The sequence below is a fragment of the Mchenga conophoros genome, linkage group LG23 (genome assembly GCF_057382185.1).
Source record: "Mchenga conophoros isolate Kocher_MC1m ecotype Shallow Benthic linkage group LG23, M_conophoros_male_GT1.1, whole genome shotgun sequence".
NCBI classification, from domain to species: domain Eukaryota; kingdom Metazoa; phylum Chordata; class Actinopteri; order Cichliformes; family Cichlidae; genus Mchenga; species Mchenga conophoros.
Window position 1 is genome coordinate 33,806,777 of NC_140547.1, and position 14,234 is coordinate 33,821,010.

Below are 14,234 nucleotides of genomic sequence, written 5' to 3' on the forward strand. Positions count from 1 at the left end.
ATCATGGTCGTGATATGTTGTTAATGCTCCCTTACTTTACCAGTAGAGATGAATGAAGGCACGCCAGAGTAGAGACAGCACCCTTTGAGTCAGCTCTTGGCAAGATTTAATTCACCCTGTGATAAAGCATGCGCGCATCCTGCCATCCAATCAAAACGGGCTGCCTGAGCCGCTCCTCACGTGAGCCTGGCTGCAGTCACACTACCTACCTCCCACAGTAATCCCTCACAATAACGCACCGTGCATAGCCCTCTGAGAAGTGTGGAGGGCTGTGAAGCTGTTACACTTATTTTTAGATTACGACATCCAATAATCCTCATCCTGAGAAGTAAAGCATTTGAATGCTGACACACACAGAGTGTTTAATACCAGCGAGCTGGGTGCCTGGGGTCTCTGAGATTGTTGCAGTCACCTGTGAAAAAGTGAGCATATACATTACATTTGCTCTAGCAGGACTTTTTCTTTGCATTGACTGCGCATTATATTGCAGGGAAGGATCATTTCATTCGAGCCTGGCTTTCAGCCAGAGTCCACTGAGCTAATCTTTATGTCTGCATGAAGCAAAAGAGATGTGGCGAGAGATGCATTCTAATATATATGATATACATGTGCACGTACAGGTGAATTGAATCATTGTTGATCTTGTTACAATGCTGGGATACACTGGAGCTTTGCATTCATACTAATGCTATTTGACAAGGACACCTCTGAAGCCCAGAGCCTGTTAAATCAACACTAGGGAGATCTACACAGTATGGGGCAGACCATTTTAATGATATGGTCTGTGTGTGGGTGTGTGGGTTGTCTAGCCTTTAGTCACATGGTCTAAATTGGTCAAGGAATGTCTCTTTCTGAGGCTTGACTCTTGTCTGAGCTCTGAGACCAGCCACACTGTCCCACCAAGTGGTCAACTACGACCGGCCTCTTATCACAATTTTCTCTTCCCAACTCTTTCTCATTGCAAAGTAGCGAAACAGTTTCCTTGTTTTCAGGGCTTCTGCAGGTCATTAGAAAATCTTAAACGGTTTGAAGGGCAGACGGTGCTCTGCCCTTGTTTTTATTCAGTGAGCTCTGCAAAAGCTTTGCGCTCCTTTATGAAATGGTGTAGGAAGCCTGATCTTAAAGGAGCTCTTATTAATTTATTAATAACACCCATGGCTGCTAAGTGAAGTGGTCTTTGCGGGCAGTTCGTTCAAACCTTTATTGGCCAAAACGGTGGACACACTCAAGTCTGCCTTTGATTATTATTCATGTATTTTTCCAGAAGCTAGGAGACCAGCTGTGTGTATATTAAGTATCAGTAAAAGAACAAGGTTGACTTGGATGAAGCAACCAGGTAGGCACTTGCTATGTAGCTAAGTTACATCTAGCTGGCTGACTGACTGCCCCCATGTTGGCTTTCAATGTGAAAAGTCGATACTATTTAGCTTTATGACTTTACATCATTTACATCCCCAACTGCCATTTCAACTCATATATGACTTTGCTAGTCACAGTGATAGCATGGCAACAGCTTGTTGAAGATGACCAGCTGAGGTATGAGAACGAGCCACACATTAGCCCAGAGACAGTATAAAAGATTCAAAAACGTAGCTACTGTGATGTCACCCAATGTCCAGTTATGAAGCCTTGATATGAGTGTTTCCTCTTTCCTCATCTTTATTTACACAAAAACAAACAAACAAAAAAAAAAAACAGGATGAAGAAGTGCAGCTCTGACTGTGAAAGTGCTCCTCTTTTGGCTAACATCTTATAATTGACAAGTGATTACCCAAAGAACATCCATTCCAGATCCATTCTGAAAAACAATTTAAGCAAGATTTACAAAATGATTATAAACTCAGGAGTGAGGTCACTACAGAGAACTATAGGTCTCTAACTCTAAATAGTTTTGTCCAACAACAGCTTATGTCATTTGGTGGTCTTCAGGATAAATTTTTCATTTATTTATTTCAGTTTTAGTTTTGTTTTGTTTTTAAATCTCTTCCACATTAACTTCCTTTTTCTGACCCTTAAGCTACAACTGTCCATTAGCCAGAAAGATGACTCGGGCATCAGGTTTTGGTCCTGAAAACCAAACAGTTTGACTCGAACACTCTGCTGACGCTAACCAGCTTTCCCCTGATGGCCAAATTCCAGGATGGGCTTTATTACATAGATATAGCTATTTTATAGCCAATTTCACCTAACTTATCTGCAAATCCACACAAATTACATAATGCCTAACTAGCAGCTAGTTGGCTAAACCTAGTTTGCTTTCTCACTAACGGTGTCACTAGCTAAGTTCTATCTGATGCCACAGCCTTTGTGTTTGTTTTGTTGTCTGTATGTGGAGCTTGTGTTGAATCGTTGTGCTGGGAGCCAGAGTAAGGCAATGGGAATAAGCATAAACGTCACATTCTTTGGATTTTCATGGAAAATTTGACTCAAGTCCTTGACATTGAAATCAGACCACATGCTGTTAGAGGCAACAAAGAGCGTCAGGGAAAATCTACTGTTTGAATTTGGTTGGAGTCCTTTTAAACATTAGCAGTAAAAAACAATTAATACATGAAACAACTGCCTAATTTGCAATGAAATGCTAGTAAAACACACAGTACTGCATTTAAGCTATAGTTTAAACTTTATAATAACCTCTAATTCAACTTTCAATGATAATGCAATTTATCATAGAGTTAGTAATTTGCAATATTATAACACTTTTAAGACTTAATGATTATCCTGAATGCTGTAATCCTGAAACTTGACTATGTGACTCAGTTAGATGACTTTGGAGGCATCTGTCATATTTGTGTACTCATCCTGATACACACCTCTTTCATGTGCCTTGCCTGGTTAATCACTGACAACAGTAGAGTCATGGCAGCCTTTAGTGTCAGAGGTTAATACTGGCACTGTTGTCTAAGAAAGAGTCATTCAGGTGAGTGGTGTTGACAGTAGAAACTTTTACAACACAACCAGCCCTCGGCTCCATTGGGAGAACCAGCTCGTCCTGTTCTGTCAGTCAGATGTCTGCTTTCTGATTATCTCTCTCTGAATCATTATCATTCACCTGACCACTTGGTTCCTGGTACTGAAAGAGGAAGAGGCAATTTTGTGTTTAGACAGACGTGTGTCTCTCCTAGAAGTTTGACTTATGGCATTAGAAAACTGCTTTTGAATACACTTTAAGCCAGAAGTGGCAGCTGGCCTTTTGGCATAATGATGAAGTCAGAAATTGTTGGTTGAACAGCTGTAGCATCAGTTCCAGTGTGGAGAAGTGTGCAGGAGTTGGTGTTTGTGTATGTACCAGGTCATATTAGCCATATCTGAACACAGGCACAACATCACAGCTTTATACATCATGTTTATTCTTTGGGTAGGGTAATTTATGAAAAAACAAATAATAAATTAGGTGCCTTCAGATTACACTCAGCACCATATGTTGCTGGTATACTGGCCTTTGTTTTCCCTTGTTGAATGACAAATGTGTGTTTATAGTGTTTTTGTTTTGTTTCATTCATTTCCTGAAACGGTTGTCGACTGTAGTTTATAACAATTGTTAGGACTATTTGCTACCACAGATTGATGCACATTTGGTGCTGTTTTCAGTATTTAGGGAAGTATAGGTGAGCAGAATGTAGTATTTTGTCCTCCAGTGTAGTTTCAGGCTGTGCACTCTAAAGTTTTGAACACTATTATGTAAAATAATATTTACATTAAAGTCAGAAGGTCAAAGGAATGCTTACTGTATCTTTGACCTTTCATTATATATTGCTAGTAGGGAATAGTTGGGAAACATAGTAAAAGCTTAGTCTGTATGATTACATTTACATTGTTTGAAAAGTACTGTTGGTATTCATTATTTAAAGCTTCTAAAGCTTCTAAATTAATGTATTGGTAGATGTCAGTTATTATGTTGTATGCATTTCAATGAGAATCTGCAGACTAGGGCTGGGCGATATGACCCAAAATTCATATCTCGATATTTTTTAGCTGGATGGCGATATAAGATGTATATCTCGATATTTTTTTTAAGCCATAAAGTAAGAACAAAAAGAGAGTTCTTAGTCAAAGCTGTGTCCCAGATGTCACACAGGCACTTTTATTAACATACAGCACAGATGTACATGAAAAATTACTCAAAATTAAATTATGAGCATTCATTAAATAATAATGCTCCATAAATAAAAGAAAACAATGTTGTTTTTGTGCTAAACAAAGAGCTCACAATTGTGCCGTCAAAATGTAAACTAAAAGACGCTGAGCGTAATAACAAAGACAGACAGATTTCACAGCTGCTCGGTTCCCAAGTTTTACTGTGTGACTGATAGCCTGGAGTTTGAAATCCGCTTCATAACCACGTCTCTTACAGGTGCCATTTATGGTCCTTATACACTAGTGATGGGATTTCCGGCTCTTTTTAGAGATCCGGCTCTTTCGGTTCGGCTCACTAAAAAGAGCCGGCTCTTTCGGCTCCGAACCGGCTCTTCAGGTTGTTTTGTTGCTTTAATTAATTTATTATTAACAATAATATAAAATTATGCACAAAAGGAATTACTAACGTAAAAACAAGTGGTTTTATTTATATATGTTTATATATAAATATATGCGGTGGCCCCTAGAGACAAAACACGTACAAACTCCAAAACACATTTCTAGCATGAACTGAACTTCCAAAACAGAGCTACTAGATCACTTAAATTACACAATTGAAAGCATGTGTGTATTGTTTGTGTATTTATACACAGGCACTCATATATATATTCAAATAATTTAAAAAAAAAAGTTCATTTACCTGTTATTACCACACACCAAATCCGGTCGTTGGTACTTGCTGGCTTGTGTAGCCACAAGATAACAAAGGCTCAACACTGCGCCCAGCATCCTGGAGCACTTCTGTTGTCTTTTGTACGTGTTTTGAGTTTTTATGTGCTTCTGAGTTTTTATATGCTTCTGAGTTTTTACGTGCTTCGGAGTTTGTACGTGTTTTTACATGTTTTGGAGTTTTTACGTGTTTTGGAGTTTGTACGTGTTTTTACGTGTTTTGGAGTTTGTACATGCTTCAGAGTTCGTGCTTTGTCTCTAGGGGCCACCGTAAATATACTTTTATTTATTCACTCCACATAAAATGTAATAAATAAATCATATAATACAAAAATCAACTATTCACATTTCAAGTTTTAACTATTTAAATTTTCAGCTTTTTCCTTTCACAAATTTAAAGTGAAAAGAACACAAAACACTGCAAACCACAACACAATTAAATATAAATTATAATATGAAAACTAAAAGAACATGCATATTCTCTGTCATATGGACCTGCATGAATAAACTTTCTCAATCCTTTATCATCTGCAACCGAAAATAGTTGTGGATGATTACTATACCTTTCTAATGTTGTTGTCCCTGCCTCTGTTCCTGTGCTACTGAGTGTAACTACCGCCCCTCCCCCCTCTGCCCAGCGTAAAGCACAAGGCCCGCGTGCAGAGTGAAGCGGGAAAAAAGTGCGAGAGAGAGGCTGAGAGAAAGAAGAAAAAAAAAAAAAACCCACGTGACGGCTCGCGATAAGGAGCCGGCTCGCGTCGTTCACGTCAAAGAGCCGGCTCTAAGAGCCATTTCGTTCGCGAACGACCCATCACTATTATACACACACACAATACGGTAATATTACGTTGAAGCACAGTACGTATCACTCCGCGAAGCTCCTCGGTAGCCGTAATGCGCCGACAATCTATCAAGCGGTGCAGCTCCGTAGCTTACCAAAGTCGTACTCAAACATTTTTGACAGATTGCTGAGCGCCGTGTACCACATAAAATCGGTTCGCGGCCATCAAGCACAACCAGAATTCATACATAAGGCGCGCTGTCAACTTTTGAGAGAATGAAAGGATTTTAGGGTTAGCGCGGTTAGCTCGTTAGCATGGTTAGCTCGTTAACACGTTGACGCTGTCCAGCCCCACGCATGGGGCGATGCACAGTAACTCGTTAACGGAGATTTGCCGTGTCCATCTTGTCGCTGCCTGCACGTGAAGCGATGGGGGAGAAGGGGGAGTTGTCTTCAGTGAAGGCGAGGCGGAGTAACGTTGCGTAGAGACAAAAGTGGACGAAAGAGAGGCAAACTTGCGGCTCCACAACTATAATTATAACGTAACATAGACTATATCGATATAAAGGATATTGTCACATCGTATATCTCGTATAAAAATATATCGATATGTTTTAAAAACTCGATATATCGCCCAGCTCTACTGCAGACTACCTCCAGTTTGCTTCTCTGAGTTATAGTGAAGCAGAGAGGTCACAGACAACAGCCAAGATGCTTATGTAACGAGCGATCCTCTTCGCTGACTGTCATTGGTTCGTGCCATAGTGTTGTCCCCCAGCAGCGGCTGGTGGCTGCCGGCATACAGTGGCGCAGTAGCTCTGCTCTCTCGCCAGTGTTTTATCCAGAAGGGCTTGTCAGACAGTGGAGGGTTTAGCAGATTCCTGAATCGTGCCAGTTCCGCTCTTAAGGCCATTATGTGCTGCAGAAAAGCCTTTTTGATTTAACCAAGCACAGGGAACATTTTACCCTCCTGTGGCTTTAAAGTTGACTCTGGTAACTTAAGAGGAACAGTCCTCACTCTCTTTTTCAACTGTCCACAACACAGGGGATTCACAGAACCATCATCCTGTGTGATGTCACCCCACACCACCCTGCTTTTTCACTGGATTGGAGCAAATGCCAGTAATTTGCATAAACCCTTGCTCTTATGGGAATCAGCATGCAGTGAAAGCATTGGTGGAAATCGGAAGCAAAAGAGTCAAGCTGGAAATGGTGCAAGGTTTCAGATTTTCACATATTTGGTCAAGTAGATTACCCAGTCTAATTTCTGCTGACACACACACACACACACACAAATAATCATGTGCATACGCCATACCTCATGCAGTCTGACAAGCTCATGCACTCAGGCTTCGGTTTACTGAATGAACTGCTCCGTGAAGTTTGCTCCCTCAGGCTAACTTTCTTCCCTGGTGCAGTTCTTGCTTCTCATTTTCCCTCCATGCTATGAATATCTCTGGCATAACACTGATGTCACTAACAGGGTGTATCAGACGTGCCTCGTGCAGTGTGGACCCCTATGCACACGCACGCACGCACACACACACGCACACACCCACCCACCTCTGGCACTTATGTCATGGCCAGAGGAGTTGTCACAGAGTGACGGGTAGTGCTGTAAGCCTGTATGGCAGCAGAAACAGAAAAACCACAGCCGTCTATTAAATCTAAAGGGAGGAGGCCTTTAAACATTGTGGTTTCAGCGACTCTATGCCACTTCCACCTAACCAGGTTCCCCTGAACTGCCACCCGACCAGCTGGCTAACCACGCCTGTCTAGCATCTCATAACAGATCAAGTCAAAACGATGCAACTAAAGATCCTGGCAAAATGACGACATACAGTTTTAGAGTTATAGAGCATTGACAGAAAAGCAGTATTTAATGCCCTAGGAATGAAACAGCTTCCCTGGGAACGCCTTGGATTCCCCACAGTGGAGCTGGAGGTGGTGATTGGTTGAGTGGCGTCTGAGCATGGCTGCTTAGACTGTACCTGGACCCAGATAAGTGGTAGAAAATAAATGGATGGTCAAGAATGAGAATAGACTCCAGAAGGAATCGTTTTGTTGTTGTTGTTGTTGTTTTTTTTGTTTTGTTTTGTTTTTAAAAAATGAGTAACAATTAGAAAATCCAGCATTGGTCTCTCTTTAGCCCTTCAGCTTTTTCTTTTCGTTCATGCATGTCTCTGACATTCGAAATGACTGAGAGCTATTGATAAATCCAGTCTGGGTCAGTGGGGATTTCTCTGTTAAGAAGGACGTGCATTGGTCTGTGTTGCTGTTGACCTTGGAAGGTTTACAGAGGTCAGTTTAAACAGATATTTGGGATTGTGATGTAGCTGGGCATAGAATTTAATATGATAATGAACTAAATCATAGAGGCATGTGATTCTCTCATGGGAACTGTCTGTATACACATTGGGACACAAGAATATTGTGGGAGTCTGGCTGGACAAGGTGTGTGTGTGTGTGTGGGGGGGGGGGGGGGGGGGGCTGTGATGAAGGCTGAGGATAAACAGGGCAATGTAGAGCAGGGTGTGTCCCCTGCCTGCCACAGTACAAACCCTCAATGGGCATCTGTGCTCCCAAGCTGCTGCCTAAAAGAGGACATTCTTTAAGAGACATACACACAGTCATTCAGTGACAAACTCACTTGAGAGGGAAACTACTGGCTTAAATCTTCATCTTCTAATTTCCTGGCAGCAGCATTCATATGTACATTAAGACAATAGACTGTTTATTGCTCTGGGCAGAGCAGTGTGGGCACCATCCAATAGGGCTGGGCCATATTATACCGTTCACGGTAATACCGGTACAATGTTAGGCAACAATAGGAAAATGAAATATCGCGATAGAATATGAGTAAAACGCACATGCGCAGTGCCTTTGTTTTCATACGCACATGGCCGATTGTTGAGTGAAACAGATGAACCAGAATTGGTTTGTAAAAATGGTGCAACTTCAGTGATGTGGAACTGGTTTGGTGTTTGTCCGTCAGACACACGACAAAGCACATTTTTTTGCAGAACATGCAAGCGGCTGTCGTTATTGTCGTATTTGTCGGACTTAGGCTACGTTCACACTGCAGGTCTTAATGCTCAATTCCGATTTTTTGATCAAATCTGATTTTTTTTGTCTGCTCGTTCACACTACAAATAAAATGCGACAGCAAACACGCTCTAGTGTGAACGCTCAAAGCGGCCCGCATGCGCAAAAGAAGATGTCACACACAAAGCGCTCTGTTTAGACCCAGAGCAACAGTATTGTTTGACTGATGGCCCTTAATAAAAAGACTTCGGAGTTCACGTTTCCCAATTTTTGCTTTAAGTTATTTTGTTATTTACATAATAATGTAAATAACCTAATAATGATCCTTATTGCTGTTTAAGAGAGGAGCGGTGCTTCAAAGGATAGCTGCAGATTTCTGTCAGAATCTGTAGATTATACAGTACAAATAAAATGTTTACGTTGTCTTCCCAACAGTTTCACTGACATCTACACTGGATGGCCAGGAAGCGTTCGCGATGTCTTCTCGGGCGCTGATAATTAGCTTCAGTCTTGTGTCGGTGACGTAAAAGGCGGATTTAATGCGACTTGACCGTTCAAACAGCAGTCGCTTTCTAAAACATCGGATATGTATCGGATTCAGTACCACATACGAAAGTGACCCAGATCGGATTTGAAAATATCGGATTTGCGCCGTTCACACTGTCATAGCATGATCGGATATGGGTCGCATAGGGTCAAAAAAATCGGATTTGATGCGCTTTCGCCTGCAGTGTGAACGTAGCCTAAGATGCTCGTAAATCTGGAAGTAATCTGGGTCCTAAACTCCGTATGCTTCAGGTCAAAAGAACACTGCAGCATCACTGAGAGTTAAAAACTGTCTAAATTCTTTCATCTTTAATAAAACGATCAGCATTGCTGCTTTACCAGGTGTAACTATGAAGTTTAACTTCCAGGCATCCATGAAAACAAAATTTATTACATTTAACGGAGTTAGAAGTTAGCAGGAAACTAGCGGAAGTTAGCTCGCTAGTTTCACTAGTTACCTAAGCATGATATTGCATGTTCTGACTGAGAGATTTCTGAAAAAACTCGAACGTACAGCTCTGCTATCACTTCCAACATAAATGAAGACAGGAAACTAAACAGCAGTGACGTTTGTAGGGTTACTGAAGTTGGGCTAGCTGGTATATAATGATGTGCTACGTGATCGCTAGCGACACAGCTATGTTAGCATAACATAAACAGTGAAGCTGGAGGACGAACACTAACACTTTTCCACTTATAAAAGTTAACGTTAAGGTTCCTGATAGAGACAAATGCAATCGCATGGCAGGATGCTGTAAACGGACCAAACTTCAGTCAGGAGAACAACTGAGATAATCCATCCACAATACAAGGTTAGTCATTAATATACTGCAACAACATGGGAATAGAGCAGTGGCCAGAGAATTCAACATTAATGAATCAATGGTACAGAAGTGGAGGAAGCAAGAAGAATGAGTTTAATAAAGTTTGATTTATCTGACTGCTTTGTTTCGCTTAATGTGCCTTATAATCCCGTGCACCTTATGGTCCGAAAAATACGTACTGCACACTGCAGTTTAATGTTGCAAAGCACCTCTTTTTAACTTCAGTGGATATTATACATGGTTATGCTCAGGATATGTCAGCCCATTTCTACTGGAAATGCCTTTTGGTTAAACTTTCAGCAAGGAATTTGCATTTGCACTGTTACATTTTTATAAAGCTTCAATGTACATAAAAACCAGCTTCTTGTTTAAGTGAAAATAAATGGAAGGTTGTGTTTTTGCGCTAGTAATGTTGTGGAGTTGTATTTTGTCTGGCATCAATTATATCGTCAGTTATATCGTTATCGCAAATTTTCAAATATATATCGTGATAAATATTTTTGACCATATCGCCCTGCTCTACCATCCAATAATAAATGTTTTTCTCTGTCATTGTAAGTGACGGGGTAACACGGGGAAAGAAGCACACACAGAAGACAGACCGTGGCCTCCTAGCAGAACATATTACACACGTGGTTCCTGCTGAGTTCCAGTCCGACATCTCTCTCTCTTTTCTTCTTTTTTTGTCTCTTACACACACACACACACACACACACACACACACACACACACACACACACACACACACACGCAGACGGAGGTCAGCGTCACAGGATTATTCTGATGACTTCACTTGGAATAGCACAGCGCTGGCTGATTCCCACTCTGACACGCAGACAGAAGCAGTCTCCCCCTCTGTAGCCAGGGGCTGTGCTGGCTAAGAAACACTGATTCTATTTTTTCCAGCTAATATTTTTTCCTTAGTTCTGAATTAGTAGTCTGCAAACTCTTTTTGTTTATGCAGTGATTTGATAAGGAGTTTTGTAAATTGGTTTATGAATTGCCTTCTCCTTCACCGTTTCACGAACATAGGTTTTATATGGGCTGGCTGCCTGTATGAGTATATTTTGTGACTTATTTTAACCCCATCCTCAGTATAATATAATTTTAATGTCCCATCTTTCTGTCACTCATAACCAGCCTCACGATTTATGTGTCAAGTTTTACTTTCCAGCTGCAGCTGGTTTGGCTAGGTTACAAATCATAATATTCAACTGCTTCTCTAGGTCTTGTGGTAGCTTGGACTACAGCTGGCAATGACAACTTCTGGCTCCAAAAAGCTAAAAGGGTGGCAGCCGAAATGCTAATTTGAGGCTTCAGAATGTAGAGTCCAAAACCAATGGGTGGCGTCATGGTAACGGCATCAGTCTTTAATATACACTCTGGATAAAAGTCACTGGAGTGAATTATTCCATTATTTATTTGTCAAGTCGGTCTTCCTGTTTGTCGGCCTTTGGAATGATGGGATGTTTTCTGAGCTCCCATATAAGTGAAGTCACAGCAATGAGAAAGTGCCAAATACAGAGTTACTTAACATCCAATCAAAATCAGTTTTATTTTACATAGGGCTGCTCGATTATGGCAAAAATGATAATCACGATTATTTTCACTGAAATTGAGATCTCGATTATTTGACGATATTTATTTAACCCTTTAAGACCTACTATAGAACCAAGTCCGCCAGAGCTTATATTATTTTTTTACATGTTGTAGTGCCATTTGTGGGAGCATTTCAAGTTGCTATACAATTGTTATAGCCCATATTTTAATAATATGTATGCATTAAGTCCATAGTAACTACATTAATTGCAAAAAAGTGCAATAAACTACAAAAAAATTGAAAATCGTTTTTGTTTTTGTTTTTTAACATATATTTCTACTTGGAGAAATTTAAGAGGTTTATCCCTCAAAACTTTAAATACAAAAAAGTTGCAAAAAATAGTTTATAACAACAGGAAATTTATTTTGAGTGTCTTCATAGTTTTATTTTGGAGATACAGCAATTTTTATATACTGCAGGAAAAACAAAAACAATCCTATGATGCAAATTTGCAAAGAAAACAGCAGGTGCATCAAAATAAACTATTTCCAGCAGTGCAATTCGAGTTCTAAGCATCCCAGCAACTATTCAGAAAAGTCAAACATGACCAGTATAGGCTTTTAAGGCCTACAAGTAAAAGAAACTACATTTTCCGCGAAAATGATGTCACTTCCGGTTTCGGGCAGGAAATGGCGGACATGTGATAGTTAGCGGTGACGTTTGTTTCAATGTGCGAAGTGTTACGAGCAGCTGATCGGATCGGCAAAGCGTGTTTCTGGAATATTATGTTTTTGTTCCTGCAAGCGCTTTTTATGCCATTTTTGCAAAGCTATATGTGGAAGGAAACCGTGACTGAGGACAAGCTGATGGCATAAGATGTAAGTACAACTCCTCCGGTTTATTGCGCTAGCTTACACGGTTCAGGTTCTACAGGGATTTAAAAATAGTTACACAAAACAGAGCGTGCTGCTCTGACCGGCTTTAAAGGGTTAACAATAACAATGTATTGAATAATGACTTTAAAAAATAATATAAAATAGTGTGCACCACCACTGAAGTTTTTTTTTTTTTTTTTTTTTTTTACCTCTCTTTTCAACCAACGGCAGTCACTCTCCTCTCCAAATAACTTCTGCTTAGCTTTCCGAGCTTCCCTCGGGTCCTCTTAATCAGCGGTCTCCAACCTTTTTTGCGCCACGGACCGGTTTATGCCCGACAATATTTTCATGGACCGGCCTTTAAGGTGTCGCGGATAAATGAGGGAGGGGATAATAATCGGCTCAGTCATTTTTAATGATTGTTGAAAGCCCAGATCGTAATCGTGATTAAAATTCGATTAATTGAGCAGCCCTAATTTTACATATATTGCATACGGGCATTGTATGATGTGAGTTCTTGTTATAGCTCCCTTTGTACAAATTTCGTTAGGCAGAAGCAACAGAACGAGAAGAGGAGTAGCATTACATCGCTTCAAAATTCTTGTACTTCCTCATGGCTTGAACGGGCTCAAACTTTTACCTCTCACACAGTTTTCACTGGATTGATTGTCATAATATCAGTAGGCAGTTCCCTAGAGAGTGAATGCTAAGGCCTTTAAAAAGCTCCGGGCTTTTTAGTTAACTCTATAAAGGGGGTCAGAGGGGTTACCACCAAATCACGATCTAAATATTTAAAGACCTCTGAACGAGTAGGGGTCAGACTACTCTACCAAATGCTCAATAAACCGAGTGTTGCTATAATCTGCCATGTTTAACTCTTCAGTTTTCCTTGACCTAGATTGCTCACTCACACCCTCCAAATGGCCCAAAGTCCTTATGACAGCATCTGTTAAGAGTGCTTGAACAAGAGATAACTTGTGTATGATGAATCAATGATGCTTTCAGAGTTACGTCTGTGATACAGAGCTGAAACGATCAGATTTGTGTGGGGGTTTTATGTTGTTGTTTGGGGTTTTTTGTTTGTTTTTTTCATTTTAGTAATTTTCTTAAGAGACATTGGCAAGTATTTAGTTGTTACAGCTCTGGTTTTTAAGCAAACAAAACACTAACTTGACATTTTCTAAACAAAGCACTTAACCAAGCATGAGCAGTAGATTAATTAGAGACAGTAAATCATCCTTAGTTGAAGTCCTGTTGCAGTGTCTGCTGTAACAACACTACTTGCAAATGCTGTTACTGCCACACACACCCATCAATTATGCTCAATGTTCGGAGATTATATGAACAATGTGAAAAATATGTTTCTGTACGCGTTGCTTGCAGCCATTCATTTTGAGTGTCCTCAGGTCAGACCAGTTGGCATCGATTTTGTGTGAGCAATGGGGAGGGACACAGTGAAGGCTTTGGATGTCCTCCGCCAGAAATTTTGAACATCAGACTTTATTTCCTGAATTCCGGATTATTACATTCTGATTATGATACATAGGTCTTTCTTTATATAAAGCAAAACAAACAAAGTCAGGCATTAGGTAAGGAAAATGTAATGTTATAGTGCAAAGGATGTAGCAGTGACAAAAAAATGCATTGTTCTAAATATGTTACATTTACTAATGCAACATATTACATGTAATACTGCATGTCACAGTAATAAAAAAATTTCCGGAGTAATTTATTGTAGCACTGTCACTTGTGTGTGTTGTCTTGTTTGTTCCTGTCTGGCCAGTCCTCATCTCCAGCTGATGCTGGTATCCCATCTT

At 40.3% G+C, this 14,234-nt stretch overlaps 1 protein-coding gene across 4 annotated transcripts in view; it reads left to right on the forward strand.

Moving 5' to 3' along the window:
* Positions 1–14,234, forward strand: part of nbeal1 (neurobeachin-like 1) — a 61,147-nt gene that overhangs the window by 1,422 nt on the left and 45,491 nt on the right. The window lies entirely within an intron of this gene.